This window comes from Balaenoptera acutorostrata, chromosome 4 (assembly GCF_949987535.1).
Source record: "Balaenoptera acutorostrata chromosome 4, mBalAcu1.1, whole genome shotgun sequence".
Classification (NCBI taxonomy): domain Eukaryota; kingdom Metazoa; phylum Chordata; class Mammalia; order Artiodactyla; family Balaenopteridae; genus Balaenoptera; species Balaenoptera acutorostrata.
Window position 1 is genome coordinate 3,697,266 of NC_080067.1, and position 23,093 is coordinate 3,720,358.

General features: G+C 43.9%; 1 pseudogene; it reads left to right on the forward strand.

Moving 5' to 3' along the window:
• Window positions 1–19,404: 19,404 nt before the first annotated feature.
• Window positions 19,405–20,227, forward strand: LOC103013969 (S-phase kinase-associated protein 1-like; annotated as a pseudogene).
• The last annotated feature ends 2,866 nt before the right edge of the window (window positions 20,228–23,093 follow it).

Here is a 23,093-nt window from a genome sequence, read left to right on the forward strand (position 1 = left end):
AGCAATTAGAGAAAGAAGAACAAAAACACCCCAAAGTTAGCAGAAGGAAAGAAATCATAAAGATCAGATCAGAAATAAATGAAAAAGAAATGAAGGAAACAATAGCAAAGATCGATAAACCTAAAAGCTGGTTCTTTGAGAAGATAAACAAAATTGGTAAACCATTAGCCAGACTCATCAGGAAAAAAAGGGAGAAGACTCAAATCAATAGCATTAGAAATGAAAAACAAGAAGTAACACCTGACACTGCAGAAATACAAAGGATCATGAGAGATTACTACAAGCAACCATATGCCAATAAAATGGACAACCAGGAAGAAATGGACAAATTCTTAGAAAAGCACAACCAATGGAGACTGAACCAGGAAGAAATAGAAAATATAAACAGACCAATTACAAGCACTGAAATTGAAACTGTGATTAAAAATCTTCCAAAAAACAAAAGCCCAGGACCAGATGGCTTCACAGGCGAATTCTATCAAACATAGAGAAGAGCTAACATTTATCCTTGTCAAACTCTTCCAAAATATAGCAGAGAGAGGAACACTCCCAAACTCATTCTATGAGGCCACCATCATGCTGATACCAAAACCAGACAAAGATGTCACAAAAAAAGAAAACTACATGCCAATATCACTGATGAACATAGAGGCAAAAATCCTCAACAAAATACTAGCAAACAAAATCCAGCAACACATTAAAAGGATCATACACCATGATTAAGTGGGGTTTATCTCAGGAATGCAAGGATTCTTCAATATACACAAATCAATCAATGTGATACACCATATTAACAAATTGAAAAATAAAAACCATATGATCATCTTAATAGATGCAGAAAAAGTTTTTGACAAAATTCAACACCAATTTATGTTAAAAACCCTCCAGAAAGTAGGCATAGAGGGAACTTTTCTCAACATAATAAAGGCCATATATGACAAACCCACAGCCAACGTCATCCTCAATGGTGAAAAACTGAAACCATTTCCACTAAGATCAGGAACAAGACAAGGTTGTCCACTCTCACCACTATTATTCCACATTGTTTTGGAAGTTTTAGCCACAGCAATCAGAGAAGAAAAAGAAATAAAAGGAATCCAAATCAGAAAAGAAGTAAAGCTGTCACTGTTTACAGATGACATGATACTATACATAGAGAATCCTAAAGATGCTACCAGAAAACTAGTAGAGCTAATCAATGAATTTGGTAAAGTAGCAGGATACAAAATTAATGCACAGAAATCTCTTGCATTCCTATACATTGACGAAAAATCTGAAAGAGAAATTAAGGAAGCACTCACATTTACCATTGTAACAAAAAGAATAAAATACCTAGGAATAAACCTACCTAAAGAGACAAAAGACCTGTATGCAGAAAATTATAAGACACTGATGAAAGAAATTAAAGAGGCTACAAACAGATGGAGAGATATACCATGTTCTTGGATTGGAAGAATCAACAATGTGAAAATGACTATACTACCCAAAGCCATCTACAGATTCAATGCAATCCCTATCAAACTATCACTTGCATTTTTCACAGAACTAGAACAAAAAATTTCACAATTTGTATGGAAACACAAAAGACACCAAATAGCCAAAGCAATCTTGAGAAAGAAAAACGGAGCTGGAGGAATCAGACTCCCTGACTTCAGACTATACTACAAAGCTACAGTAATCAAGACAGTATGGTACTGGCACAAAAACAGAAATATAGATCAATGGAACAGGATAGAAAGCCCAGAGATAAACCCACCACATACGGTCACTTTATTTTTGATAAAGGAGGCAAGAATATACAATGGAGAAAAGACAGCCTCTTCAATAAGTGGTGCTGGGAAAACTGGACAGCTACATGGAAAAGAATGAAATTATAACACACCCTAACACCATACACAAAAATAAACTCAAAATGGATTAAAGACCTAATGTAAGGCCACACACTATAAAACTCTTAGAGGAAAACATAGGCAGAACACTCTATGACATAAATCACAGCAAGGTCCTTTTTGACCCACGTTCTAGAGAAATGGAAATAAAAACAAAAATAAACAAATGGGACCTAATGAAGCTTAAAAGCTTTTGCACAGCAAAGGAAACCATAAACCAGATGGAAAGACAACCCTCAGAATGGGAGAAAATATTTGCAAATGAAGCAACTGACAAAGGATTAATCTCCAAAATTTACAAGCAGTTCGTGCAGCTCAATATCAAAAGAACAAACAACCCAATCCAGAAATGGGCAGAAGACCTAAATAGACATTTCTCCAAAGAACATATACAGATTGCCAACAAACACATGAAAGGATGCTCAACATCACTAATCATTAGAGAAATGCGAATCAAAACTGCAATGAGATATCACCTCACACCAGTCAGAGTGGCCATCATCAAAAAATCTACAAACAATAAATGTTGGAGAGGGTGTGGAGAAAAGGGAACCTTCTTGCACTGTTGGTGGGAATGTAAACTGATACAGCCACTATGGAGAACAGTATGGAGGTTCCTTAAAAAAACTAAAAATAGAATTACCATATGACCCAGCAATCCCACTACTGGGCATATACCCTGAGAAAACCATAATTCAAAAAGACACATGCACCCCAATGTTCATTGCAGCACTATTTACAATAACCAGGACATGGGAACAACCTAAGTGTCCATCGACAGATGAATGGATAAAGAAGATGTGGCACATATATACAATGGAATATTACTCAGCCATAAAAAGAAATGAAATTGAGTCATTTGTAGTGAGGTAGATGGACCTAGAGTCTGTCATACAGAGTGAAGTAAGTCAGAAAGAGAAAAATAAATACCGTATGCTAACACATATATATGGAATCTAAAAAAAAAAAGGTTCTGAAGAACCTAGGACAGGAATAAAGACGCAGATGTAGAGAATGTAGAGAATGGACTTGAGGACACAGGGAAGGGGAAGGGTAAGCTGGGACAAAGTGAGAGAGTGGCATGGACATATATACACTACCAAACGTAAAACAGATAGCTAGTGGGAAGCAGCTGCATAGCACAGGGAGATCAGCTCGGTGCTCTGTGACCACCTAGAGGGGTGGGATAGGGAGGGTGGGAGGGAGATGCAAGAGGGAGGGGATATGGGGATATATGTATATGTATAGCTGACTCACTTTGTTATAAAGCAGAAACTAACACACCATTGTAAAGCAATTATACTCCAAAAAAGATGTTTAAAAAAAAAAAGAAGTTCAAATATCTTGGAGTCAGTATCTTTAGGAAAACACTTAGATGGAAGGCTTGAACTGTGGTTTCTCGTAACAGAGTTAAGCTGAGCCAAACAAAAACCCAAGTATCTGACAGTGGATCTAAGTCTACATGTCTTCCTTTATTTCCTTCCCAATTTCTGCCTTATTCAGAAATAAATGAGCAGCTCTAAAATAAATCATAAAAGGAAAATAAAATAAAGGTTCCTTTTTCCTGGTCCTCAGGATGGAACACAGAAATACGTGGGCTGGTTTTGGCCTGAGTGTAATGGAGAGATGGGTTTACTTATCCCTAAGTCTTACTTTTGTCTGCCCATCTAATGGTGCTTTATTAATAGATGTTGTCCTAGCTTGCATTATCCCAGAGGTAGAATCCAAGCCAAGAATTTAGGTGCAAGTTATTTATTCAGAAAATTCTCCCAGGAGAAACCTGTAAGACAGTGGGGAAAACAAGCTGCCTACAATCTCCCAAACTGGGGGATAAAACCTGGAATTCACAGCTGTTGTGTAAACGTCCCCAGATTTAATTAGTACCACTAAAGGATTACACCCTGAAAGTAAAATAGAGCTTAAATAGACAAGGCCTTTACAAACACCGTAATCCAACCTCAAATCAACTAATGACTGAAAGCAATGTATGACTATATTAACTGCCTGACAAAAACTGGAAAAAAAACAAAGAACAAAACAGAACACCTTTTGACAAAGATAACACCACTCAAGCAGCTATTACTTTTCCTACATAATGTCTGGAAATTAATTGAAAATTTTCATGTATGCCAACACACAGGCCCACGAGAAAAATACAGCCAATACAAACAGACCAACAGATGATCCAGATATCAGAGTTATCAGACACGGACTCTCAAATAAAAATAAAAATACATCAGAGTATTACATCAGAGACATCTGTTTCACTCCATCCACCCTTGAATCCTGCATTCCAAAGAAATACTTCACACACTTTCAACTCCTCTAATATTTACTTCCACTTTCACAAATGACAAGCTCATGTTGCTATCTCTGAATTCATACGTTTCAGTTATTATCTATCGACTTCCTATTGCAGTTGATAAGATTTTAGCTCTCTTTCCACTTTCCTGCCTTGCAAATCTCCCTTATATACCTCATTCCTTCCCCTCCTCTCACAGAACACAGTTACAATGAATATATGGTGAAATCAACATTCAGGGTTTAATTTATTAGGGTTATATGAATACTGATTTCTACTGAGCCATTTATTGTTCAGTAGTTCCTTTCATGTACAACTTATAGTTTTCCAAGTTAATAATTGACTCATTTTTCATTTTTTTTTTTTTTAATTTTTTATAGCTACTTTATTTATTTATTTATTTTATTTTTGGCTGTGTTGGGTCTTCGGTTCGTGCAAGGGCTTTCTCCAGTTGCGGCAAGCGGGGGCCACTCTTCATTGCGGTGCGGGGACCGCTCTTCATCGCGGTGCGCGGGCCTTTCACTATCGCGGCCCCTCCCATTGCGGGGCACAGGCTCCAGACGCGCAAGCTCAGTAGCTGTGGCTCACGGGCCCAGCTGCTCCGTGGCATGTGGGATCTTCCCAGACCAGGGCTCGAACCCGTGTCCCCTGCATTAGCAGGCAGATTCTCAACCACTGCGCCACCAGGGAAGCCCTCATTTTTCATTTTTACATTCTCTATATACCTATCACTAATTCTCCCTTAAGCTCCCCAATAAATTTATAAAACGCAGCAACAAAGACCCAACGCAGCCAAAAATAAATAAATAAATAAATAATTTTTTTTTTTTTTTTAAAAGGGATCTTGCCCTAGAGGGTGGCTTTCCAGGCCAAAGGGGACCAGAAATCCGAGGCTGGAGAATGCAGCACAGAGGCAGAAGTCAAGATGGAATCAGCAGCTCCCGATGGAGAAGCACCATTCACATCACAGGCTAACAGAGGGGCCCAGAATGGGTTTTGCAAGAGCCCACAGAGCGCCCACAAGAAAAAGAGCCAAATGTAAACATCTGTCCACCCAGGAAGCGTGAAGCCATCTCACGCCAGCGCATGTTCCTTTACTTCTCCGTTCCACCCCCCTCCATCCTGGTGAAGTCAGGAACAGCAGCTGGCAAGTCCAGGAGGAGGGAAGTGAGAAAAGGAGAAGCTGATCATAACCCCGACTGAATGGCATACGGCCCGCCTAGAGCCGGCCCTCCCGTGCTAATAACCAGATGTTCTCACTTCTGTATCAAAACTGTGCTTTGTAACTTAGGGCTTTCTATTACTTAAGAATGAGTAGAAGAGTTATGGACTTCCCTTACCCCGTGGCAGGGCATGGACACCCCTTCAGAAGGGGTTAAAAGAAACAGTACGTGATAAAAAATAAGTCTTGGGCTTATACACTACATGTGTGGCCCATTCAACATATCAGTTAACAAAAATTGGGAAGTAAAGATAAGTGGCTGACTTCAGGAGTGAAAAAAAAAAAAAAAGATTCTGGAAGTGAGTTTGCATCTTAGAAGAGAGACTGAGACCAACGAGCAGGGTCATCTGCTCAGAAGTGGAAGTTGGTGCTGAGGAGTCATAGGTCTTGGAGGGAGAAGAGAGAGAGAAGAGGGTCAGGACAAAATTTCGATTGATAATTACAGAAAACAGAAAAGGCCTGGGAAAGCCACTGGGCACGATGCACCACGACATCAAGAAGATGCTGGTGGTTCAGGCAGCGGGAAGTCAGGACACTGAACAACTCTGGTTCGGTGATTCAGGGCTGAGCTGCAGAGAGGGGTCCTCGGCGCCAGCCTGGGGCTGGACGGACTGGCCTTTGTTTCTGACCTAGTATGGGGGCAGTCACTTCCCTACTTGGCACTCGACTGCGTTAAAGGAGGGTCGCGGACGGCAGGCGGGATGCAGCACGAGCTGAGGATGTGCAGCGTTGGGTGAGAGCCTTTAACTGTCCCACGAGGAAGGTACAGTCCAGCTGCTGCCGCTTCTGCGGCCGCTTCTACTTGGAGTGAGGAAAACAGCACAGAAGAGACATGGACGCCGCCAGCTCGGGAGCCGGGAGCTCCGGCCCACGCTTCCCTCACTCTGGCTGTGCTTGGCAGCTTGGGACGAGTCAGAGGACTCTCTGCTCGACCCCTGCTTCTCCACCTAGGCAAGTGCGTGTAGCTTTCTCTAAAGTAAGTGCTGTTCACCCTTGCCGCTCCAAGTGGGTTCCACAGACAGTATCATCAGCCTCGTTGGGAGTCTGTGGGAAATGCAGACTCTCACCGCCCCCCGACCCCAGACCTCCAGCCCTGGACTCTGCATTTTAACCAGGTGACTGCTGAGCACGCTGGGGTCTGAGATGCTGCTCTATTCTCCCAAGCCTCTGCGACTGCATTAGGCATCTTGAGAAGGATACCCCAAAACACGCCTGAAAAGACCATCTCTAAATGGTCGGAACTTGGGGAGCGGATCAGGATGGGATGTGGGAGAAGACCCTTAAGATATTTCATTTGTTCAGCTGTAATAAGTCACTTTAAGGAAAAAAAAAAGAAGAAGAGGTTGATGGAAGACTGCGGGACCAGCAGTTTCCCCTGAGCACGGGAATAGTCATTTGTGGGACCACCAACCCATGTGGTCTCATGTCTCTTTCCAGCAAAGCAGTAACGGAGGCAGCCAGGCCTAAGCACTGTGACATCAGTGAAACAGCCGACGTGGTACAGTGGTAGGAAAGGTCATGGGCTAGTAAAGCAGGAAAGAATCAAAGAATTAAAGGTGAAGGAGTCACAGTGAGGATGCAAAGGAAAACCAGCAGAAGTGAGGGTGTGAGAGAAGTGAAAAATAGGCAACTTAAGTTTTAAATCCTGGGGGTAAATCCATTTCAAGTGATGATGAGATTGGCCTGGAGGGTATAGGGACACAGAATATAAAACTGAAGCTTCGTGGGTGAAAAAGAGCCACCAAAACGAATGCCAAAATCGCCAATGTTATGTCAGGAGGTGGGGCAAGGAGAAATACCATGTTTGGTTCGTAAACTGGCCTCTTGTACACGGAGGGCAGGGGGAGACCGAAAAAAGAGGCAGACACTCCAGATGGGCAGGTGGCAGGTGTAATAAGCAAGGGAACTTACAAAGGGGCTTGTCTTGGGCACCACAAGATGAGTAGATCTCTGCACTCCCCCACCAGAAACTTAAAAGTATATATAGCAACCTATATATATATATGAATGCATATTAACAACCTTGCATTTTTACTCCCCTCCCCCGCGTTTACCATTTTGACATCATATTTCACATCTTTTTGTTTTGTGTATCCCTCAACTACTTATTGCGGCTATAGATGATTTTACTTTTATCTTTTAACCTTACTAGCTTTAAACATAGCTGATTTACTACCTTTCCTGTATATTTGCCTTTACCAATGAGATTTTTCCTTTCACAATTTTCATGTTTCTAGTTGTGGCCTTTTCTTTTTCACTTAGAGAAGTCCCTTGAACATTTCTTGTAAAGCTGGTTTGGTGGTGCTGAACTCTTTTGACTTTTGCTTGTCTATAAAACTTTTGATCTCTCCCTCAAATCTGAATGAAAGCCTTGCTGGGTGCAGTACTCTTGGTTGCAGGTTTTTCCCTTTTATCACTTTAAACATCTCATGCCACTCCCTTCTGGCTTGCAGAGATTCTGCTGAAAAGTCAGCTGATTGCCTTATGGGAGTTCCCGTGCACATAACTTGTTGCTTTTCCCTTGCTCCCCTTTAATATTCTCTTTAATTTTTGCCATTTTAACTACAACGAGTCTTGGTGAGATCCTGTTTGGGACTCTCTGTGCTTCTTGGACCTGGATGTCTGTTTCCTTTCCCAGGTTTACAGCTATTATGTCTCCAAATAAGGTCTCTATCCCTCTCTCAAACTCTTCTCCTTCTGGGAATGTTATATTGGGAATGTTAACATAATGAGAATGTTAGCGCACTTGATGTGGTCTCTAAAACTGCTCTCGTTTTTCTTCTGTCCTGCTTCAGTGATCTCCGCTACTCTGTCTTCCAGTTCACTGATTTTTTTCCTCTGTATCATCTAATCTACTGTTGATTTCTTCTAGTATATTTTTTCTTTCGGTTATTGTATTCTTCATCTCTGTTTGGTTCTTCTATTTCCTAACTCTTCGTTAAAAGCTTTTAACTTTTCACTCTGCTCATCCAGTTGTCACCAGAGTTCTTTGAACATCTTTATGATCATTGCCTTGCACTCTTTATTGGGTAGACTGCCTATCTCCACGTCACTTAGTTCTTGTGGGGTTTTATCTTCTTCCTTCATTTGAAACATATTTTTCTGTTGCTTTGCTTTGCCTGATTTGCTGGGTTTATTTCCAGGTATTTAGTAGGTGGGTTACATTGCCCAGCCTCGGAGAAGTGGCGTTCTGTACGAGACACCGCAGCAGCATGCCCCTCTGGCCACAAGAGCTATAAGTTCCAGGACTGCCCCTGTGTGGACCGCGTGGGTCCTTCTGTTGTGGTAGGCTGACTTCTGTGGGCAGTCCAGTAGGCGTGGCTGGTGCCCGGTCGGGTTGTTTGCCAGGCCCTGCCTTGTGCAGAGGCTGCCAGGTGCTGGTGGGCAGGGCCAGGTCATGAGGCGGCTGGCTGAAAAACCCCGGGCAGTCCCAAGGCTAATGCTGACCCACTGGGGGGCAGAGCTGGGTTCTCAGGTGGGTGGCTGTAGCATCTGGGGGGTCCCAAAGCTGGTGCTGGCCTGCTGGTGAGTGGAGCTGGATCCTGGGGTGGCTGGCGGGGGGGTCCAAGGTGTCTCAGAGCTAGTGTAGGCCTGCTGGTGGGCAAGGCCAGGGCCCAGTGGGTCACAGGGCTAGTACAGGCTCACTGGTGGGTGGGGCTGGGGGCTGGGGTCTCTGGCTGCAGGCCCTTGGGGGTTGGCACACTGATGGTTGGGGGCAGATCCCGGGGCCGTGGCTAAGGGGCCCAAGGCGTCTTGCAGCTGGTGCTGGCCTGCTGGTGGGCAGGGCCAGGACCCATGGGGTGCTGGGGCTGGTGCCCGCTGGACGGTGGGTGGGCTGGGTCCTGACACAGCAGGCTACAGGGCTGTGGTGGTCCTGGGAGGTCCTGGGACTGATGCTTGCCCACTGGTGGGTGAAGCCAGGTCCTGGGGCTAGCGCTGGCCCATTGGTGCGCCGAGCCTGGCCCTGGGGTCTCTGGCTGCAGGGCCCAGCGGTCCCAGAGCTTGTGTCAGCCCACTGGTGGCCAGGGCCGAGGCTCAGGGGGTCCCAGGGCTAGTGCTGGTGCACTGGTGGACGAGGCCAGGTCCTTGGCCCTCTGGTGGACAGGGCCAGGTCCTGGGGCAGCTGTGGGCTCAGTGGATCTTAAGGCAGCAGGCCTGCTGGTGGATGGGTCTGTGTCCCTACCCACCCATGAGGTGTCCCAGTACCAGTGCTGGCAGGTTGGTGATCAGGGCCGGGTCCCAGTGTTAATGAGCTGGAAGGAGGATTCCACAGTGGCACCTGCCAGCACCAGTGTCCACGTGGTAGAACGAGCTCCACAAATGCCTGCCTCCAGTGTCTGTGTCCCCACGGGGAGTCCCAGATGCCTCCTAACCCTCCAAGAGGCTCTCCAAGATCAGCATGTGGGTCTGACCCAGGCTCCTTTCAAATTACTGCTTCTGCCCTGGGTTCTGGAGTGTGTGAGATTTTGTGTGTGCCCTTTAAGAGTGGAGTCTCTGTTTCCCACAGTCCTCTGGCTCTCCCAGAAGTAAACCCCACTGGCCTTAAAGCCAAACGTTCTGGGGGCTCATCTTCCTGGTGCAGGACCCTCGGGCTGTGGAGCCCAATGTGGGGCTCAGACCCCTCACTCCTTGGGGAGAACCTCCGCAATTATAATTATCCTCCCGTTTGTGGGTCACCTGCCCGAGGGTGTGGGTCTTGACTCTACCATGTCTCCAGCCCTCCTACCTGTCTCACTGTGGTTCCTTCTTTGTATCTTTAGTTGGAGAGGATCTTTTCGGCTGCTCTTCCAGTCTTTCTCATCAATAGTTGCTTTGTTGGGCTTCCCTGGTGGCGCAGTGGTTGGGAGTCTGCCTGCCAATGCAGGGGACACGGGTTCGAGCCCTGGTCTGGGAGGATCCCACATGCCGCGGAGCAACTGGGCCCGTGAGCCACAACTACTGAGCCTGCGCGTCTGGAGCCTGTGCTCCGCAACAAGAGAGGCCGCGACAGTGAGAGGCCCGCGCACCGCGATGAGGAGTGGCCCCTGCTCGCCGCAGCTAGAGAAAGCCCTCTCACAGAAACGAAGACCCAACACAGCCAGAAGTAGATAAATAAATAAATAACTTTATAAAAAAGAAAAAAAAATAGTTGCTTTGTCAATAGTTGTGGGCCCACAGGAGAAAGTGAGCTGCTGCGCTGTCTTGCCCACTCCTCTTAATCCATTTTTCAAAGATCATCTAAATGGACAGATAATCTCAGACAATGTGTGGACAAACCAAAACTCTAAGCATTTTTGGTCATGGCAAATTAAGACCATTGAAAGAATGCACAGTTTTGACCCCCTATGGGTTTCACATTTCAGACGATTCTTAGTGATTTATCACTGTTCATCTCGGAGGCTAAACTGATCATTTACTGGGTTCCTACTACGTGCCAGGCATTGTGGATATAAAGACAAACAAACCTTAAGAAGAAAGGATTGAGCTCCTTGAGTCCGACAGGGACTTGAGTCCAGGTTGAAGTTGTCAGACTCGGCCAATAAAAATAACACGAGGCCCAGTTAAATTTGAACTCAGGTAAACAAAAGAAAAAAATTTAGTATAAGTATGTCCCAAATATTGCATGGAACATTTATACTTAAAAGTATTCCCTGTCTGTCTGAAATTCAAATTTAACTGGGCCCCCTGTGGGGTTTTTTGTTTTTTTGGGTTTTTTTGGAAAGCAACCCTAATCCAGGTTTTTCTCCGGTCTGCAAGAAAAGGGCATTAGCCCAGAGACCATCTTCAAAGCAAGCAGTAAAAGGAACAACCACGAACTTATTTTGTCATTCTGCTTATTTTGTCAACTCTTTATTTGTTTCAGTCAGAAGACAGAAACTGCTTATCCTAACTAACCCTTAATCAGGTAGCCTCACGAGCCATTTGGCCATATAGCACACTGCACTCTTTTTTAGAGCAGTTTTAGGTTCACAGCAAAACGGAGAAGGTACAGATTTCCCATATAATACCTTCTGCCCCTTCCCACCAAATCACCTCCCCATTATCAACAACCCTCACCAAAGTGACACATTTGTTACAAGTGATGAACGTACACAAACACACCATTATCACCCAAGGTACAAGTTTACGTTACAGATCACTCTTGGTGTTGTACATTCTATGGATTTGGACAGATGTATAATGACACGTATCCATCATTATAGCGTCATACAGAACAGTTCTGCCGCCCTGAAAATCCCCTGCGCTCCACCTGTTCAACTCTCCCCACCCCTTCAACCTCTGGCAACCACTGATCCTTTTCTGTCTCCATAGTTCTGCCTTTTCCAGAGTGTCATATAGTGGGAATCATGTAGCACGTAGCCTTTTCCTATTGGCTTCTCTCCCTTAGTAACATGCATTTAAGTTTCTTCCGTGTCTTTTCCTGGCCTCATAACTTGTTTCTTTTCAGCAATGAGTAATACTCCACTGTCTGGATGAACCACAGTTCATGTATCCATTCACCCCTGGAAGGGTATCTTGGTTGCTTCCAAGTTTTGGCAACTATAAATAAAGCTGCTATAAACATTCATGTGCAGGTTTATGCGTGGACATAAGTTTTCAACTCCTTTGTATAAACGCCAAGGAATGTCGTAAGTTTTCAACTCCTTTGTATAAACGCCAAGGAGTGTGCTTGTTGGGTCATACGGTAGAGTATGCTTGATTTTGTCAGAAACCACCAGACTGTCTCCCAAAGAGGCTGCACCATGCTGCATTCCCACCAGCAGTGATGAAGGTTCCCGTTGCTTCACATCCTCTCGAGCATTTGGTGTTGTCAGTGTTCTGGATTTTGGCCATTCTAATAGGCGTGTAGCGGTATCTCATTGTTGTTTCACACTATACTTTTTTTCATATAACTACTGTGGTATTCGTTTAGGGTAAAAGCTAATCTGTCATTATAACAATAGGGGAAAAAAACTGGCAAGACCATCCTCCACGGAAAACTTCCATCTCTACGTCCAAGGTATCTGCTCAAATTGTTACCATTTACCTGCTAGTGGGAAGGAGCGGGGGAAAGATATAGGGCAACCAGTCTTCATTTTAAGGACAGGACATGGAAGTGACACCCATCACTTTTATTAGCCTGAACCGACTCACATGACCACTCGTAGCTGCATGGGAGGCTGGGAAATTTATCAATAGTTTATAGCCACATACCCTGCTACTATTCTAGGCGACTCCACTGCTAAAAAGAGCAGAGTGGATGGGGAGGGGACAGTTAGAAGTCTCTGTCAGAACGTATCACTTGGTCATCAGGTATTACGTGTGTAATTATTAATCTAATGGCTCTGCTCCTCCACCTAGATTGTAAGCTCCACGAGGGCAAAGATGTCTAACTTGCTCGTCACTCTATTTCCAGGGGCCCAGGATGCTATCCACAAATATTTATTAAATATTAGAAGCGAGGAAAAGATTGAGGGAGAAAAGGAGAATTACCACCCAAGGTCTTTGCCCTCCAGCAAAGACCCACACCCTGGGGCAGGCGACCCACAAATGGGAGGATAATTGTACCTGTGTGCTTCCTGCCGCAGGCGCTCTGTAGGGCCCTCCCCTGGGGTCTTCTCACTGCCCTCCTCTGACTGTCAAGCTCTGCTCTCGTCCCCTCTCAGCCTGGGCCTGCCTGTCTCTGGGCCCTTCAGGACAGCCTCTGCTCTCAGCCAGGCAGGCCCCCGAACACGCTCTGTGGTTCTATCTGTCCGTCTGTCCACACGGGCACTTGGCATGGTTCACCTTGGACAGGCCAATGACCAGCTGACACCCCTGCTGCAGGGTCGTCCCCTATAATTACCACATCTGCTTCACATGCACCCACCCACCTCAGGGAAGCCACTGTAACCTCCCCTCCCCTCCCCCAGTATCACACAAGATCCTACTTTTGTCTTGGGCTACTTGAGTGATACAGGCCAGATTCCATCTCTGGATAAGGGACTGAGCAGCTCTCTACCTCAGGGCAAAGGACCACATCCTCAAATGAATGCTCCTTCCTTCAAACAGACTGACAAGATACCCAAACTGGCACTTCATGTGTTGGCATTCTAGACTGGGTGGAATTATCCAGTTGCCTAGAATAGCTGCAATGATTGAGATCTGAAACAACGTTTGAGCCTTTAAAACACTGTGCAACTCAACACAGACAGTAAACGTTTGGAGACAGACAGTTGTAGGTTCATGTACCACTCAACCTCTTACTAGCTGTGCAACCTAGGGCAAGTGACTTAACCTCTCTGAACCTCGATTTCCTATCTGTAAAACATGAACAATAATACCACCTACCTCATAGGGTTTTGTGAGGATTAAGTAAGCTATATATTGGGCTGGCTAAGAAGTTCGTTCGTGTTTTTCCCAAGATTTTACAGAAAAACCCAAACGAACTTTTTGGCCAACCCAATATTTTATGTAAGTCTGGTTTTTATGTGAGTGTGAATTTTTTTAATGGCCACAAACTCCTTCCCACTCCTCCTGTGAAGAGGTGAAGGACATGTCTTCTCCCATTGAGTCTGGGCGGACTTGTGGCCACTTCGGCCAATGGAGTGCCATGGAAGTGCTCTCCGTGGCTAGGTCAGGGAAGGCCATCCAGGTTCTGCCTCCCCTCGTGAGAGGCCTGCTCTGGGAGAGGTCGGCTCCCACGCAGGCAGTCTGACTAACCCAGCTCCGCAGGACGGAGAGTCCACACGTAGACGTTCCAGGGAACAAGCCAGCGAAGCTCTCAGTGCTCCCAGCGGACGGCCAGCGGTCAGCCACGTAACGGAGCCTGCGCGGACACCTAGCCCAGTCAGTCCTGCAGACCACAAGCACCTGACTGCAACCTCCGCAAGAGCCACCCAGCTGAGCCCTTTCCAGATTCCTCACCCACAAGATCACGAGCGAAGTGAAGCAGTTTATACCAGTTTATGCCACTTTATGAAGTGTTAGGGCAGGTTATTATATAGCAACAGCACCCAGAACAACGAGCAACAGGAAGTGGCAGCAAGTATTAGTACTGACACAGCTTCTAAATCACATAAGCCCTAGAATCGAGCCTCCCGCTTTCCATGGTGTGAATACCCCAGGGTGTCCCAGTTCAACCCTTCTGGCTACACTTAGAGCTCCCCCTCTTCAGAGCCTGGTTTCTTTCAGTTCGCTGCTAGGTTTCCTGTCTAACTTCTAGATCAAGACAGTCTGAATAAACTTTAGATAAACACTTAAAATTATTTCCTGGAAGCTCACCAAACCAAACATGTGAATCCTCCCCCGTCTGCACAACTGAAAACAAGTTATATAATTTCTGTTTCCCAGGGTGGAAAGGGCTATGCAAGACACAGAACACTGGGACTGCTGCCTGTGGTCTGGAATCGCATTTTAAATAAATAGACGAAGCAAACTGCACAGAAATGATGAATAATGAAATAGTAGGAGTAGAAATTAAAGAGCAATGGGAACTATAGGAGCTATTTCTGTCTCTCACTGAGAATTCCTAAGGGCTTAGGCTAGGTGTTTATTTCTCAGGGAGCGGGTTATTTTTAACGGCTTTGAATATGACGCCTCCACGACACCCATTACTCCCAAACGCCTGCAACGTACTTCTCAGATCTAACCATCACTGCAGGGTCGAGGCTCACATTGAATGTGCGTGTTTTTCCTTCAGCTATTTTAAATGTTCCATCAGCTTTCTCAGTTATTTATGGAATTCCTTCTCTGATGAGGAAGTTATTTTCTGTAGAAACTGGAATTATTTTACATTCCACCTTTTTCCTCCTTGCTGCTTTCTTCACTGCCAACACTTTCCAGTCCATCCATTTAGCACGGTGTCATCTGGGATGGCATTAGAATCTTCCTGAAGACGGATAATAAATAGAGGTCAAATTTGAACCGTGTGAACATCATATCCGTGGCCACGCCTTCTCCTCCTACTCCATGCCCTCAGGATATCTCGTGGCATGTTTAAGAAACATTTTGCAGACGTGTAAGTCTTTTTAAAACATGCAGGATTCTGAGATCGTTGTGGCAATCACTATTCTTTTAAAATGCACGCGAATATTTGGAAAGTTAAAATTAGACAGTTGGTGCTGTGCTGTCCTGGTGCCCACACTTGACTGATTACCAGAACCACAGAGTGATTTTGTAAAAGTGCAGACTCCTAGATTTTGCCTCAGAAAAATGGAAAAAGAGACTCTGGGAAAGGGGTTCAAGAATTCATGTGTACCCTAAAATCTTCCCAGTGATTTGATGGCCAGCCAGCTTTGGAAGCCTCACCCACCTGCATCCACACCCTCCATAAAACATCAAGAGGAAGGAGCTGTAAGCAAGCAGACAACATGTGAGTCACAGGACTGTGGTTCACCCAGAAAGCTCCCAGGCCTGTATAGGACCAAATAGAGAGCCTCCTCCTTCCACTTGTGCAACTAACAAACAAACCTCTTTCAAGGATCTAGAAAGAATGAATTATAAGACAGCAGGGAACAGAGGAACATGACTTATTCTCTGCCATCAAGAAACTCAGAATCTACTTATTCATTCATTCATTCACCAAGTATTTACTGAGCACATGCTCTGTGCTGGGTACTGTTCCAGACACTGGTGAAACAATACCTAACAGACATGGTTCCCGTCCTCCCGGGATATGGTATTTAACACGGGCTACTTTCCTTCTGTAGGAAGGTAAACAGGTAACACATGAGTTTGACTTTGACAATTGCATTAGGCAGTTCATTCAGCAGAAGCAAGACAGCACCTGTACGAGCCTGACAGCGAGTGTCTCCTTAAATTCTGCAGCCCAGACACTCACTTGCCTCGTCCTGGTCCCAGTCGTGAGGTTCAGAGGTGTCCCAGGTGGGATCCCAGCATGTGCAAAGGCAAGAAGATGCTGAAGATTATTCAGAAAATGATGAAGAATCTAGCGCGGCTTTAGTACAGAACGCACAGGGTAGCGGAGTGGATCGAGAGCCTGCTGTAGCTGAGGGGAGGGTCCAACCGCAGCCTACGGACAGTTGTGAAATTCTTTTCACATCAGATGTTTCTTCTCTGTCTGTATGACAACCAGATCATCCATTTGATTTTTTAGAAAGATCACTCTGACAGCAGTTTAAAAATGAGAGGGAGGGGGAAATCCTTGGACCATGAAACAAAGCAGCTACTACAGCAGTGCCAGAAAAAGGTAATAAACGTTTGAATTGAAGCAACGGCCTAAATGGAAAGAAAGCCTTGGTGCTCAAAGCTATAGGGATGCAGACAAGAGAGGAAAATTCTAGGGCCACCCAAGTAAAGAGTCTAACTATACCCATCAGTGGAAACACACAAAGAGAATAACATAAACTTGCCTGTTTCATCCTTAGCACTGCCTAAAATTTTTTAGTTTTTTAAAAAAAATTCACTACCACAAACCAGCTCTCACATAGGTTTGTGGTCCAAATACACACTAATTATGTGATAAACACACACACACTCACACACACACCTCAAGTACAGAATTTAATTTAAAGTTAGCCCTGGCGGGACTTCTCTGGTGGTGCAGTGGTTAAGAATCTGCCTGCCAATGCAGGGGACATGGGTTCGAGCCCTGGTCCAGGAAGATCCCGCATGCCGGGGAGCAACTAAGCCCGTGCACCACAACTACTGAGCCTGTGCTCTAGAGCCCGCGAGCCACAACTACTGAGCCCACGTGCTGCAACTACTGAAGCCTGCACGCCTAGAGCCCGTGCTCCACAACAAGAGAATCCACCGCCATGAGAAGCCTGCGCACCACAACAAAGAGTAGCCCCCGCTCGCCGCAACTAGAGAAAGCCCGCGCGCAGCAACCAAGACCCAATGCAGCCAAAATAAATAAATAAAAATTAATTAATTAAAAAGTAAATAAATAAAAAAATAAAGTCAGCCCTGGGGTAGCAATACGCCAAGGTAAATGGCAGAAGCAAACACAAACCCTCACTGGAGTAACACCATCATCCCAGGCCTCAAAAAATTCTCATAGATTAAGTTCCAAGGAGAACAAACAGCTCACAGTATAAAAGTACTAAACACGGAGAAACAACACACCACAAGTGAGAGCCAGGAAAAACAACAAACCATATAGTCAATCCCACAAAGACTTCAGATACTGGAACCCTACAATACAAAATGAAAAATAACAATGTTTTACATGTTTAAGGAAAATGACGACTTTGAAAATATGCACCAGGATGCACCTCACAGAGACAAAGAGAGAGAAATATAAAATAGAGGTCTGAAGGCATAGAGAATACAAAAGGGTCCAACTTATGCCCACTTGGAGTTTCAGGTGGAAATAATAGAGGCATTGAGCGGAAGCACTATTCAAGGAAACCATGAAGGGAATTTACAGAACTGGTGAAAGACAGCAATCGTCACATCAAGGGGTTTTTTAGAAATTCTCACTGAGACAAAGCAGTGAAGCTTCCGAACACCAAAGAAAAAGAGAAGATCATAAAAAGGGAGAAACAAATATCATCCACTTAGGAATGGCAATTATAGTTGAACTCAGAGAAGCAAAAATGAAAGCTGAAAGACAGTGAAACAATATTTAATGTGCATAAAGAAAATAAATGTCAGCCTAGATTTTTATACCCAAAGAAACTTCTTTCAAGAACAAGGAAGAATTAAAGTCAGTTTCTTGAAAGAATTTAGGTCAAAAACTGAAGGAGTTTACCACCAATAGTCCTTTGGTAAAGAAAATTCTAAAGGGTGTACTTCAGGCCTAAGGAAACATATCCCTGATCAAAGATCTGAGACTCAAGAAAGACAGTGGTCAAAGATGTTAGTAGGGGCTTCCCTGGTGGCACGGTGGTTGAGAATCTGCCTGCTAATGCAGGGGACACGGGTTCAAGCCCTCGTCTGGGAAGATCCCATATGCCACGGAGCAACTAGGCCCGTAAGCCACAACTACTGAGCCTGCACGTCTGGAGCCTGTGCTCCGCAACAAGAGAGGCCACGATAGTGAGAGGCCCGCGCACCGCGATGAAGAGTGGCCCCTGCTTGCCGCAACTAGAGAAAGCCCTCGCACAGAAACGAAGACCCAACACAGCCAAAAATAAATAAATAAATAAATAAATAAAGTATACCCAGATTTAAAAAAAAAGAAAAAGATGTTAGTAAACATGTGAGGAAATCTAAACAAATATGAACTGTTTAAAACAATAATAATAATGGATAATGAGAGAGAAGGCAGGACAGAACTAGAATGCTGAAAAAGAATAACATATAAACTGAAAGAGGATGATGAGAATTATAATATTTTATGATCAATGTATTGTCAGGAAGAAGGCAAAACTATATACAAACTTTAGACTTTGTTAAACAGGCATGTTAAAATATAAACGGTTACCACCAAAATAATATATATAAAACATAAAACTTCTAAACAGAGGGGAAAAATGTAATGAGATAAAAGGGAACATATATCTTATACATATGTATATATAATATAAAGGTAATGATATATGATTTTTCCACTTTGTTCTATATCCATATAGATCTCTCTATATAAACTGGGAGATTGGGATTGACATATACACACTACTATCTATAAAATACATAAATAGATAGATAATAATAAGGACCTACCATATAGCACAGAGAACTCTACTCAATACTCTGTAATGACCTATATGGGAAAAGAATCTAAAAAAGAGTGGATATATGTATATGTATAACTGATTCACTTTGCTGTACACCTGAAACTAACACAACATTGTAAATCAAATATGCTCTAAAAAATAATAATAAAATAAAATAAGGATATATAAAGAGACAGAATCAACAAAGCTAAAAATCAGTCTTTTGGAAAGATACTAAAATAGACAAATGTCTGTCAACCCTAGCCAAGAAAAAAGCAGGCACAGATAAAAAAGCACCACAGATAAATCATGTCAAGAATGAAACAGAACAGGTGTTGGCTTTGTTCTCCGCCTTTCTGTTTTTCTCTTTGCAGACGCCGCCCTGCTCTCATCAGCCTCCAGCCCACAGTCTCCTTGAGACCTCACACCATGCCTTCAATTAAGTTGCAGAGTTCTAATGGAGAGATATTCGCAAGCTGATGTGGAAATTGCCAAACAGTCTGTGACTATCAAGACCATGTTGGAAGATTTGGGAATGGATGATGAAGGAGATGATGGCCCAGTCCCTTTGCCAAGTGTTAATGCAGCAATATTAAACAGGTCATTCAGTGGTGCACCCACCACAAGATGATCCTCCTCCTGACGATGGTGAGGACAAAGAAAAGCGAACAGATGACATCCCTGCTTGGGATCAAGAATTCCTGAAAGTTGACCAAGGAACACTTTTTGAGCTGATCCTGGCTGCAAACTACTTAGACATCAAAGGTTCGCTTGATGTTATCTGCAAGACGGTTGCCATTATGATCAAGAGGAAAACTCCTGAGTAGATTCGAAAGACATTCAATATCAAAAATGATTTTACAGAAGAAGAGGAAGCCCAGGTACCCAAAGAGAACCAGTGGTGTGAGGAGAAGTGAAATTTTGTGCCTGACGCTGTAACACTGTAAGAATTGTTCCAAAGACTAGTTGCAATGCTCTGTTTATAATTGTTAATATTAGAAAAACAGTCGACTAATGCAGCAGCAAATCGGTTGTATTAGCAGAATGTTGTCCTCATTGCATGTGTAGTTTCAGTACAGATTCCAAACCTATGGCTGAGTTTCTTCTAGTATGATCAAAAGTTTATTTTTTCTTTGCTCTGAATAAAACTGAACTGTTGATTCTCTACAGAAAGTGGCATTTTGGGCTTTCCCTCTTTTTGTAAAGCAATTTCTGCCTAGTTTATTGTCCAGTTAACTTTAGTGACTTTTGAAAGTTGACATTGTAAATAAGACAACTTGCAAAGAAATTAAAAACAAAGGTTATGCCAGTCTCTAAAAATGAGTTGTGGAGAATTCCCTCTTTTTCTTCTTTCTGGAAGATTTTGTGTAAAATTTCAAGGATCTATTCCTTGAAATGTAAAAGAATTTGTCAAAAAAGTTTGGGGGCCTGATATTTCTTCACAAGAAGTTCTTTAAAAGAAAAAAAAAAGGTTTATAGGGGTTTTAGTTCTTGTTGGATTAATTTTGGTAAGTTTTATTTTAGTAATGTAATCATTTCAAATTTCAAATTTATTGGCATAAAATTATTTATAATACATATGAAGGTCCTGAGCACACCTCCTCCCGTGGACACACCAAAACCACAGCTACATGTAGAACAAGTCTCCCCGAGAACGACCTGAAGATTAGCAGGACAGCCCTTATAGAGATATTAAGAATAAACCATATTGAGACAGGAAGGAGGGGCAGAGACATAATCTAGTCAGGACCCACACCCCCAGAGCAGCAACCCACAAACAGGAGGGGATATCACAAACTCAGAGGTCCCCCCTAAGGATGAGGGGTTTGGGCTCCACACTGGGCACCCCAGGCCCAGGGTCCAGCACAGGGAAGACGAACCCCCATAACTGGCTTTGAAAACCAGCAGGGTTTACATCCAGGAGAGCCTGAGGGCTGTAGGAAACCGAGACTCCACTCTTAAAGGAGTTAAAAGGGTCACACACAAGCTCATCGGCACAAAGCAGCAGATTAAAAAGAGCCTGGAGCTTTAGCCATCCTGCCAAGACTGCCTCAGAAGCCCCCAACCCATGCCCAGATCAAGCTCCAGCCCTCCTGACAAGGCAGCAGCCCCCCCGCCTGCCTTGGGAAAAACCCCAGCACACACCCAGCTCCAGATCCAGCCCTCCCACCAAAGCTGCAGGCGCACACAGTCTGCATAGGGACGTGCCTACTCAAGGCCACGCCTTCAAGACCAGGAGAGGTAACTGTTTCACCTACCTTATAGAAACAAACAGAGAAAACCAGGCAAAATGAGATGACAAAGTAATTTGTTCCAGAAGTAGAGTCACAGATGTAGAAAACAAACATGGTTACCAAGGGATGGGGGGGGTGGGAGGGATAAACTGCAAGACTGGGATTGACATATACACACTACTATATATAAAATAGATAACTAATAAGGACCTACTGTATAGCACAGGGAACTCTACTCAACACTCTGTAATGGCCTATACGGGAAAAGAATCTAAAAAAAGTGGACATATGTATAACTGATTCACTTTGCTGTACACCTGAAACTAACACAACGTTGTAAATCAACTATACTCTAATAAAAATTAAAAAAAAAAAAAGTAATTTGTTCCAAATGAAAGAACAAAATAAAACCCCAGGAGAAAATCCTAATGAAATGGTTGTAAATAATTTACCTGATAAAGAGTTCAAAGCAACAGTAATAAAAATGCTCACCAAACCCAGCAGAAGAATACAGCAACACAGTGAAAACTTCAACGAAGTGTCAGAAAATATTAAAAAGAACCAATCAGAGCTGAAAAATACAACAAGTGAAATGAAAAATACACTCTGAATAGCCAAGGCAATCTTGAGAAAGGAGAGAGCTGGAGGTATCATGCCCCCTGACTTCAGACTATACTACAAAGCTACAGTAATCAAAACAGTACAGTACTGGCACAAACACAGACACATAGATCAATGGAATGGAACAGAGAGCCCAGAAATAAACCCACGTTTATTTGGTCAATGAATCTACGACAAAGGAGGCAAGAATATACAATGGGGGAAAGACAGCCTCTTCAATAAATGGTGTTGGGAAAACTGGACAACTACACGCAAAAGAATGAAACTGGACTACCTGCTGACACCACATACAAAAATAAACTCAAAAGCAATTAAAGACTTAAATGTAAGACCTGAAACAATAAAACTTTTAGATGAAAACATAGGCAGCATGCTCTTTGATTCAGCTTAAGCAATATTTTTTTGGATCTGTCTCCTCAGGCAAGGGAAACAAAAACAAAAATAAACAAATGGGGCTACATCAAACTAAAAAGCTTTTGTATAGCAAAGGAAACTATCAACAAAATGAAAAGGCAACCTACTGAATGGGTGAAAATATTTGTAAAATATATATTCAATAAGGGGCTAATATCCAAAATATACAAGAACCCAGACAACTCAACAACAAAAAAACAACAACTCGGGGCTTCCCTGGTGGCGCAGTGGTTAAGAATCCACCTGTCAATGCAGGGGACATGAGTTAGAGCCCTGGTCCAGGAAGATCCCACATGCCACAGAGCAACTAAGCCCGTGTGCCACAACTACTGAGCCTGAGCTCTAGAGCCCGTGAGCCACAACTACTGTGCCCACGTGCCAAGAGCCTGTGCTCCGCAACAAGAGAAGCCACCACAATGAGAAGCCCACGCACCACGATGAAGAGTAGCCCCTGCTCTCTGCAACTAGAGAAATCCCATGCACAGCAACAAAGACCCAACGCAGCCAAAAATAAATAAATAAATTTATTTTTAAAAAGGGGGGGCTTCCCTGGTGGCGCAGTGGTTAAGAATCCGCCTGCCAATGCAGGGGACATGGGTTCGAGCCCTGGTCCGGGAAGATCCCACATGCCACGGAGCAACTAAGCCCGTGCACCACAACTATTGAGCCTGAGCTCTACAGCCCACAAGCCACAACTACTGAGCCCGTGTGCCACAATTACTGAAGCCCACGTGCCTAGAGCCCACTCTCCACAATGAAGAGTAGCCCCCACTCCCCACTACTAGAGAAAGCCCGCACACAGCAACAAGACCCAATGCAGCCAAAAATACATTAAATAAATAAATTTTT